The sequence below is a fragment of the Triticum urartu genome, chromosome 5A (genome assembly GCF_056163025.1).
Source record: "Triticum urartu cultivar PI428250 chromosome 5A, HENAU_Tu73, whole genome shotgun sequence".
NCBI lineage: Eukaryota > Viridiplantae > Streptophyta > Magnoliopsida > Poales > Poaceae > Triticum > Triticum urartu.
Window position 1 is genome coordinate 527,844,983 of NC_141877.1, and position 11,186 is coordinate 527,856,168.

Here is an 11,186-nt window from a genome sequence, read left to right on the forward strand (position 1 = left end):
AGCCAAAAACATAATTCCACCGCCACAACTTTCTGTATCCAAGAGATCCCATCTTGGGGCCTGTTCCGAATCTCCGCCGGAGGGGCCATCGATCACAGAGGGCTTCTACATCATCATCCAAGCCCCTCCGATGAAGTGTGAGTAGTTTACTTCAGACCTACGGGTCCATAGTTAGTAGCTAGATGGCTTCTTCTCTCTTTTTGGATCTCAATACAATGTTCTCCCCCTCTCTCGTGGAGATCTATTCGATGTAATCTTCTTTTTGCGGTGTGTTTGTTGAGACCGATGAATTGTGGGTTTATGATCAAGTCTATCTATGAATAATATTTGAATCTTCTATGAATTCTTTTATGTATGATTGGTTTGTTGGGGAACGTTGCAGAAAACAAAAATTTTCCTACGGTTTCACCAAGATTCATCTATGAGTTCATCTAGCAACGAGTAATCGGATTGCATCTACATACCTTTATAGATCACGCGCGGAAGCGTTGAAAGAACGGGGATGAGGAAGGCGTACTCGACGTGATCCAAATCACCGGAGATCCTAGCGCCAAACGGACGGCACCTCCGCGTTCAACACACGTACGGTCAGCGTAACGTCTCCTTCTTCTTGATCTAGCAAGGGGGAAGGAGAGGTTGAGGGAGATGGCTCCAGCAGCAGCACGACGGCGTGGTGTTGATGGAGCTGCAGTACTCCGGCAGGGCTTCGCCAAGCACTATGGAGGAGGAGGAGGTGTTGGAGAGGGAGAGGGAGGCACCAAAGGCAAAAGGTAAGAAGTCCTCAATCTCCCCCACTATATATAGGAGGGCCAAGGGGGGCGCCGGCCCTAGGAGATCCAATCTCCTAGGGGGGTGCGGCCAAGGGGGAGGAATCCTTCCTCCCCAAGGCACCTAGGAGGTGCCTTCCCCTCCTAGGACTCTTCCTCCTTGAAACCCTAGGCACATGGGCCTCTTGGGGCTGGTGCCCTTGGCCCATGTAGGCCAAGGCGCACCCCCTACAGCCCATGTGGCCCCCCGGGACAGGTGGCCCCACCCGGTGGACCCCCGGGACCCTTCCGGTGGTCCCGGTACAATACCGATAACCCCGAAACTTGTCCCGATGGCCGAAATAGCACTTCCTACATATAATTCTTTACCTCCGGACCATTCCGGAACTCCTCGTGACGTCCGGGATCTCATCCGGGACTCCGAACAACATTCGGGTTACTGCATATACATATCCCTACAACCCTAGCGTCACCGAACCTTAAGTGTGTAGACCCTACGGGTTCGGGAGACATGCAGACATGACCGAGACGACTCTCCGTCAATAACCAACAGCGGGATCTGGATACCCATGTTGGCTCCCACATGCTCCACGATGATCTCATCGGATGAACCACGATGTCGAGGATTCAAGCAACCCCGTATGCAATTCCCTTTGTCAATCGATATGTTACTTGCCCGAGATTCGATCGTCGGTATCCCAATACCTCATTCAATCTCGTTACTGGCAAGTCACTTTACTCGTACCGTAATGCATGATCCCGTGACCAGACACTTGGTCACTTTGAGCTCATAATGATGATGCATTACCGAGTGGGCCCAGTGATACCTCTCCGTCACACGGAGTGACAAATCCCAGTCTTGATCCGTGTCAACCCAACAGACACTTTCGGAGATACCCGTAGTCTACCTTTATAGTCACCCAGTTACGTTGTGACGTTTGGTATACCCAAAGCACTCCTACGGTATCCGGGAGTTACACGATCTCATGGTCTAAGGAAAACATACTTTGACATTGGAAAACTCTAGCAAACGAACTATACGATCTTGTGCTATGTTTAGGATTGGGTCTTGTCCATCACATCATTCTCGATGTGATCTCGTTATCAATGACATCCAATGTCCATAGTCAGGAAACCATGACTATCTGTTGATCAACGAGCTAGTCAACTAGAGGCTTACTAGGGACATGTTGGTGTCTATTATTCACACATGTATTACGATTTCCGGATAACACAATTATAGCATGAATAAAGACAATTATCATGAACAAGGAAATATAATAATAATTCTTTTATTATTTCCTCTAGGGCATATTTCCAACATGGTTATCTTTGCAAGTCTCTTCGAATTATCAGTTTGGTTTGGCCTACTAGATTGGTTGTTCTTGCCATGGGAGAAGTGCTTAGCTTTGGGTTCGATCTTGCGGTGTCCTTTCCCAGTGACAGAAGGGGCAGCAAGGCACGTATTGTATCGTTGCCATCGAGGATAACAAGATGGGGTTTTATCATATTGCATGAAACTATCCCTCTACATCATGTCATCTTGCTTAAGGCGTTACTCTGTTTTTAACTTAATACTCTAGATGCATGCTGGATAGTGGTCGATGAGTGGAGTAATAGTAGTAGATGCAGGCAGGAGTCGGTCTACTTGTCTCGGACGTGATGCCTATATACATGATCATACCTAGATATTCTCATAACTATGCTCAATTCTGTCAATTGCTCAACAGTAATTTGTTCACCCACCGTAGAATACTTATGCTCTTGAGAGAAGCCACTAGTGAAACCTATGGCCCCTGGGTCTCTTTCTCATCATATCAATCTCCATCACTTTATTATTGCTTTGCTTTTACTTTTTACTTTGCATCTCTATACCAAAAATACCAAAAATATTATTTATCATCTCTATCATATCTCACTTTCGTAAGTGACCGTGAAGGGATTGACAACCCCTAAGCGCGTTGGTTGCGTTGAGCTATTGTTTTTGTGTAGGTACGAGGGACTTACACTACTTTGCTGCATCATCCTCTCCTCTTCGGGGAAATCCAACGCAGTGCTCAAGAGGTAGCAGCCGGCAGCTGGCATTCTGAGCTGGAAAAGGAGAAAATATTAGAGACCTATTCTGCACAGCTCCAAAAGTCCTGAAACTTCACGGAAGTCATTTTTGGAATATATAAAAAATACTGAGCGCAAGAAGTTCCGGAGGGGGGCAACACCCTGCCCACGAGGGTGGGGGCGCGCCCCCTACCTCATGGCCCCCCTGGTGGCCCTCCGATGCCCATCTTATGCTATATGGAGTCATTCGATGAGGAAAAAATCATAAGCTAGCTTTCAAGACGAAACTCTGCCGCCACGAGGCGGAACCTTGGCGGAAGGAATCTAGGGCTCCGGCGGAGCTGTTCTGCCGGGGAAACTTCCCTCCGAGAGGGGGAAATCATCGCCATCGTCATCACCAACGATCCTCTCATCGGGAGGGAGTCAATCTCCATCAACATCTTCACCAGCATCATCTCCTCTCAAACCCTAGTTCATCTCTTGTATCCAGTTCTTGTCTCTAAGTCTGGGATTGGTACATGTGGGTTGCTAGTAGTGTTAATTACTCCTTGTAGTTGATGCTAGTTGGTTTATTTAGTGGAAGATCATATGTTCAGATCCTATATGCATATTAATACCCCTCTGATTATGAACATGAATATGCTTTGTGAGTAGTTACGTTTGTTCCTGAGGACATGGGAGAAGTCTTGGTATTAGTAGTCATGTGAATTTGGTATTCTTTTGATATTTTGATGAGATGTATGTTGTCTCTCCTCTAGTGGTGTTATGTGAATATCGACTACATGACACTTCACCATTATTTGGGCCTAGAGGAAGGCATTGGGAAGTAATAAGTAGATGATGGGTTGCTAGAGTGACAGAAGCTTAAACCCTAGTTTATGCGTTGCTTCGTAAGGGGCTGATTTGGATCCATATGTTTCATGCTATGGTTAGGTTTACCTTAATACTTTTGTTGTAGTTGTGTATGCCTGCAATAGAGGTTAATCATAAGTGGGATGCTTGTCCAAGTAAGGGCAGCACCCAAGCACCGGTCCACCCACATACCAAAATACCAAAGTACCGAACGCGAATCATATGAACGTGATGAAAACTAGCTTGACGATAATTCCCATGTGTCCTCAAGAGCGCTTTTCTCTAAATAAGAATTTGTCCAGGATTGTCCTTTGCTACAAAAGGGATTGGGCCACCTTGCTACACTTTATTTACTTTTGTTACTTGTTGCTCGTTACCAATTATCTTATCACAAAACTATTTGTTACCTATAATTTCAGTGCTTGCAGAGAATACCTTGCTGAAAACCGCTTATCATTTCCTTCTGCTCCTCATTGGGTTCGACACTCTTACTTATCGAAAGGACTACGATAGATCCCCTATACTTGTGGGTCATCAACCATCCAAGATTGCCTCGTTTGTATTCAGCAAAAAACCCCAGGAAACTTTTGTGCTTACATTTGATTCTGGAAAGGCCTCATACACATTGATCACAACCCTACCACAGGGGTTTTGGAGCATCTGGGCTTTGATGGGCATAACTCCATCCTTTCCACCAGTACATGTTTTCTATACTTCTTAATGATGTCCCTAGAAAGAAATTCATTGTCGTCGTGGGATCATACAACGAGGTAACAATCTCACATCTCCTCTTTGTCACTGCCTACCTCCTCCCATGTGTCGCTAATAAAGCCTATCAATCGAACTTGCTCAAGCTCCCCTCACAATCCCAAACATAGAATTGCCCATAATCTAGTACATTGGTGACACTCTGCTATTAATCCCACTGGCAATTATGTTGCCTCAAAGGCATTTCATAATCTTATTATGGTCAACCACTGTTACCAGTCAACTTTCAAAAGGCATGCCTCCTTCCTAGCAACGTCTCTTATGGAAAAATGCTTAATCTTACTAATCTTTTTGGTTGGCGGTGGGTAGTTTCCCCTTCACATACCTTACCCCCCTCTTGGTCTGAATAAGCCAAGAACCAGGAACTACGCCTCTTGTTGAGAGTGTCAGCTCCTGCTAATCTTTCCTCCTCCTTGGCTGCATAATCTTAATTAGTCTGACCGTAAAGAAATATAAGAGAGTTTAGATCTCTACTTTAGTGATCTAAACACTCTTATTATGGAGGGAGTACTAAATATATTCTTAGGTCTACCAACCTTCTTCCTCAACACCCTCAAGATGTCATTGACCCCATTGATAAATTCAGATGCGCCATTTAAGGGGGAAAAGGATACCTCTGGTAATCCTAAACCATTGGCAGTTTCGGATTTAGTTTGCCAAAGGATAAAGGCGGATTTGGAATAGTAAACCTCCCCATTCATATTGTCTCTATTTTTCTCAACTCAAAATATAAATGTGCAGTCTTTGCTCGACTACCTAGCTCTAGCCTTCCAAATGTATCAAAGGATAGGCTCAACACTAGAGACATGCCTCTTAAGGAAAACATTCTAGCTATAAATAACCATTGATATGTCCTTTTCTCTAATGATACAGTTGAAACAAGGGATGATTTCTTCAATGTGATTGATTAGGTCTCTTACAATATCTATCTGATATTATTCTATTTTTCAAATTAAGAGGTCGCCCCCACCCCTTAGTTTCATTGTTGAAATCAGATGAAACAACAGAGGACCAAAAGCCCGGTATCAATCTTTGCACAAACCATCTTAATTTTTAATTTTGCATACCCATCCATCGGGTACTGAGCAAGCAAGTGACCTCCAAATCTATAGACCCTAGGCCACCATGGCGAGTGAATTGCAGAAAACCACCACATTGAAGCGTCGTGTTGCAGAAAAGACTCTTCTACGAAATTGTGCTAGAAAACACTGATTTTTGTCCTAATCATTTGTAGAAACCACCTAACCTTCTGTTCGAGCATTTTAACCTCTATTATGACACGTGGGTCCCGCATTTGATGACTTGGCATACCATTTCGTGATAGACACCGTTAGACTGGTATTTTTCCAAAAAGAACCTTCCTCCCAATCCCTCCCCTCCCCTACCCGATCCAGATCGCCACCAGGCTTCCCTCCTCGCTCCAGCTGATGTCGTCGCCGGCGGCGTGCGTGCAGGGACATGGCAAAGTGCGCCAGAGAGGGATGCCGGGGACGTGGAGCAGCTGCTCCGGCTGGGCCACCGGACCTCGTGCTACTCCGCCGTGAGCAGGTCATCCGGGAGCAGCGTCAGGGCTCGTTTACGCAACTGCCTGGTGTGGCGACCTGCCGGAGCTGCAGGATGCATGCGCCCTCCTCGCCGTGCCGGAGCTGTAGGACGCTCTCCCTGCCGACGAGCTCGTTGCCGGAGCCGGCCGACATTGGTCTGGCGAGCTCGAGGGCGTCCCAGCTCCTGCGTGCAGAGTGGCCGAGCTCCAAGTGCCGCATAGCCCTGTTCTGGAGGTGCCGCACACGGTGCGGTGGAGCTCGAATGTCGCCGCAGCCACGGCGGGCGACACCATGCCCGTCCAGCTCCTTCCCGCTACTGCTTGCCACTGCCGCGCCTTCCCGCTGGTGGTCGCTGCTGCTGCTCCTTCCCACTGCTGCTGGTTGCCGCTGCTGCTCCTTCCCGTTGCTTGCCGTCACCACCGCAGCTCCTTTCCCGATGCTGCTGCTCCTTGCCATTGCTACTTAATGCCACTCCTTGCAGTTGATGCTCTGCTCCGGCAGCCACGGTACCAAGGTCCAGGCAGCAGCAGCACGAAATTCTCGCCGGCATCGGAGCTGACCTGGGCGAGCGCAGGGGTGGGGGAAGGGGGCGACTGAGTTGTGACGGGCATGGCCGTGGTGGTTCGATGGAGGCTTGGCGGTGGCGACGCTGGTGAGAGTGGCATGGCCGTGGTGGCTCAGGAGAGAGAGAGTTCAGGGAAGGAGATGGAGAGAAGAAAGAGAGAAAATCCATGGTGGGAGTTGATTGCCTTTTGTTTTTTTATTGAAGGGTGTCCTTGTAAAACTAAAGGGACTGATTTGTAAATCCAAAAAATCCCTCATCTAACGTCGTCTACCACGAAAGTTGTGCCATGTCATCAAATGCAAGACCCACATGTCATAATAGAGGTTAAAGTGGTTTCTACAGATGATTAGGACAAAAATCAGTGCTTTCTGGCACAAATTCGTAGAAGAGTCTTTTCTGCAACACGACGCTTGAATATGGTGGTTTTCTACAATTCACTCCCACCACAGGATGATATCTATGAGTTATAGCCTTGTTCAATCTATTTTATTAAAAGGTTCTTTAGAAATCTCAAAGAAAGTCATCATATATTATGCGATGTTGCTTAAGCCAGACTCTATAAAACTACTCCCTTCGTTTCTAAATATTTGTCTTTCTAGACATTTCAACAGGTGACTACATACGAAGCAAAATGAGTGAATTTATACTCAATAATATGTCTACATACATCCGTATGTTGTAACCATTTGAAATGTCTTGAAAGACAAATATTTAGAAACGGAGGAAGTAATTTACAACCTGCAGGCCAAATACCCAACTTGTTTTCTAACCAGCCCAAACTTGTCCAATCCAAAAGAAACAATTTCACTTTTACGAAAGGAATCGTCAGACCCGGAAAATGTTCAAAACAGCACTGATACAATCCAATGAGCAGAGCAGTAAACGATTACGAACAAACACAATTAAAGATCTGAAATTGACAAGTTGGTTACCACTTTATGCCTACAGCAATAACGGACCCTGGTACTCCATGCTCAAGGAACATCACAATAAACGGCAGAATTGAGAACCTGGGACGCCGCCATGGATATCTCCAAGCCACGGCAGCTAGGATAAACAAGCTTCGATCGTAGGTGGCCACGGCTGATGGTAGGCGTACAACGTGGCGTGGTGCTTGTTCTGGAGCGCGGCGTACTCCCCGTCGTCGTGCAAGACGGAAGAGGTGAACTCGGCGGCGTCCTTGTCCAGAGTAAGAACAATGTTGTATCCGGCCGTCCAGTAGGCGAACCCGTCGTCGCTCCCTGCGAAGTAGACGGTACCCAATCCGCAGTCTGTAGTGCTGCCGCGTCCGGCGCCGGAGGTCCAGCGGTCCCCGCGAGCGGACGAGAAGGCGCAGGCCCTGAGTCCCTGACGATACGATGCCCACGGCGATAGAGCGCGCACGTCACCCTGAAGTTTGACATGCTGAAGCGCGTGCCCGCGGCCTCGTCGTCGTCGTCGTCGCCGTCGAGGAGGAAGGCACCCAGGAAGTCCCCACCATGGAACCATGCTGAGTCAGGGAGCACCCTGTAGCGCCGCGTCAGGGGATCGCATATGACGAGGCGTTGCCACGCTGCGTCGAGGAGAGGAGGAGGAAGCCGCTCCGGCTGTCGACGAGCTCCCAGCAACAATCGCCATATTCCCCCCGTGGGAGGAAGTCGAGCGCGAGCTTCCGAGCGGCGACGGGGCGCGCCCACGGCGAGGAGGAGGGGACGAAGACAGGGTTACAGCCAGGCGGACGCGGGTGCTGGTAGCGCCCATCGACGCGGTAGTGGCTGGCAACGCAGGCGGACGACGCGCCGTGAAGAGAGCCGAACCTGCGGAGGACGCGGCCGTCGTCGCCCGCGATTATGCGGCGCCAGCGCCTGCAGGCGCACGCGGCGCGGACGAGGTGGAGATGCGAGTGGAGGCGCAGGAACACCCGCTCGAGAAGATCGTCGTGGATGGCGTCAATCTCGGTCGGCCACGCCGCTTTCCTCCGGGAATTCTTGCGCCGGCCGCCCCCCATGGCGACACGGCGAAAGATCTGTGCGTAACTTTGGGTTTGGGTTGAGATCCAAGAGAATCGGTCAAATCCAACTAATCATGCATGCATGCATCACCTCTTCTCAGACTTGTCAATTCTGCCGTTTGGTTACAACTTGCGCTATGTTTAATTTGCTTACAAAACTTGTAAAATACGGAATTGTGATCACATAACTTGTCATCTCGTGTAAATACAGTGACTTCGTCTATATCCCGTGCTTAGGTGCCATGCCTATGGGGCAGTGACAGAAACAAATTGGCGCAACAAATGAGATAAAAAAGGGTGTGGTAGGTTCGAACTTACGACTTCATTTACTTTTTTTTTTGAGACAACGACTTCATTTACGTGAACGCACTAGCGAACCACTCAACCGAACACAGTTTCATGCATACGTGGAGATACATTTCTTTTACATTGAACACATTTTTTCTTCTCAATTCTGGTTTCCCAGGTTTGGCCAGAAAAACAGGTTTCCGAAAAAGCATTTTTCGCCAGAATTTTTTAAATGAAATTCGATTTTAAAACACGCGTCAAAATGTATAATGTTTAACCCAAAACGTACACAAACTTGTTCACAAGCAAGATTTTTTTTATTCCGGTTGTTTTGGAAGGAGCTGCAAAATCCGGTTTTTGAAATATCTCAGACAATTCTGGGATTTTTCGCCCGAAATGTTGAATTAAAATTTTAATGTCTAAATATATTTATCTTAACACATTACTTTAAATTAGTGCTTCCTATACAGTGGTCAGCCCGACTCCTTCCCTATAAAAAAGTCGCGAGTCGAATTCATTGTTGCGGCACCGAGAGCAATATTTTGAATAACATTTTTTATTTAAAATGAGAGTGGATAACACAAAATAATATTTCCCAAAAGACGGTCTGATATTGTATGCCCATATGAGGATTTAAGTTACGTTCATGTATTGTTAGACTAGTTTCTCTAGTTTAAATTCAAAATTTTCAGGCGCTCAATTTTTTCTCTTAATGGAAATTTGGTTAGAGAAAAATTATTTGGATACGAGTAAGTCGTCATTGCAAAAACATAAAATTCAGCATTTCTCTTTTTGACCACAAAAAGGTACTTGGTGGTGTGTTATTGGCTAAGTTACTCCAAAAAAAATTGCTTATGTGACAAGTAATTAATGAGAGGTGCTACAAGCTAATAAATGAAGTCATCTAAGATACTACTATTATGTTACTTTGAATTATGAAAATAGTAACTTAGGATAGTGTCATATGCATAACACTAGTCTAAGTTACTGCCCACTATGACCAGCTTTAGGTGGTCATGGGTTCGAACCCATCGGCTACAGCCTTTTTTATTTTATTTGAGGGCCATTGTTCGTAATTAAATAACCTTAAGGGCTATTGAGCAAAATAAAAAATGCATGTGCAACACCCCGAAGAGATATCTGTCACTGGCAGGGGCCCATGCCTATGTGGCATGCACGCCAGCACGCAAACATCTGGAGTGACCGTATTTGCATCTAAACACAAATTAGCTTACTAGAAAACCGTATTTTTAAAATGTTAGTACCGAACTATACATCCAACGCAAGTTCGGTGACTGGCAGTGATATTACCTCATTCTGATTTATAGCCGTGGGCCTGATGCGCGCCACGTCCCAGGATCCACGGCGACGTCAGCGGCACGCTTTGATCGCCTCGCGTTCATAAATCCCAACAAAATCACCTTTTTTTAGGGAAACAAAATCACGCATTTGGAAGGGAATGACTATGTGTCAGTTGACTGAATCGTTTTCGTGACCAGTAAATTCTATCTGAACAGTTGGATCTTGATCCAACAGATCTGCAGTCATCTTTCACCTCAAACCCGATGCACACTGTTTATCTTTTTCCTCTGGCCGCCCTCCGGCCTAGGCCGAACCGCCAGCCTCTGCCGCCCCGCCCTCCCCTTGATCTCCCCCCACTGCTAGGCTTGCCGCCCCCCGGCCATCCCTCTAGCCTGCCCCCATCTAGTTTTCTTCTCCGGTGAAGCCACACCTCCGCACCATCCACCGCCGTCCAACACCGCCCTCACCCTGAACCCTACGATAGATAATGGGGTGATGACGGCAAGCCCCTTCCTTCTCTCCAACAAGGTCATTCCTTCTCCTTCCTTCACTCAAAATTAACTGACCCAAAACTAAAAAGGTCAGCTGACTGAAAATGTAGCTTATATGTATTTGGAATATGGATTTGTTCTCATCTAGATGAGAAAATAAGTATGTCACATCTAAGTAGTTTACTACACGATCAAGACCCTGAAACATTTGTGCAAACTGTTTGATCGCCCGCGCTGATTGTGCGTTGCTTGTGGGCTGTTTTTCCTCAGCCTACTTGTTTTTGTTTGTATGTCTGGGCCTATGCATTAGTCTGCACTAGAGAGTGTGGCTTTTTTTGTGTTGTTTTTTCAAGTGGGCTGGAGGTAGAATGCTAGAAATCCTACCAGAAACAGTACAAAGAAATCCTTCAAATTCCTATAGGATTTAATTCTATGAATCAAATAATCAACATAGAAAAAAATCTTAAGCACTCTCGTTCTCCAAAAATCCTATGAACCTCGTTTGAATCAAAGGAGTCCATAGTTTTCTTTTTCTTTTTTAACATAGTACGGACGCAGACACTC

The 11,186-nt window shown here is 46.7% G+C and overlaps 1 pseudogene; it reads right to left on the minus strand.

The window, feature by feature from the left end:
• Positions 1–7,373: 7,373 nt before the first annotated feature.
• On the minus strand, positions 7,374–8,622 carry LOC125556516 (uncharacterized; annotated as a pseudogene).
• Between the last annotated feature and the right edge of the window lie 2,564 nt (positions 8,623–11,186).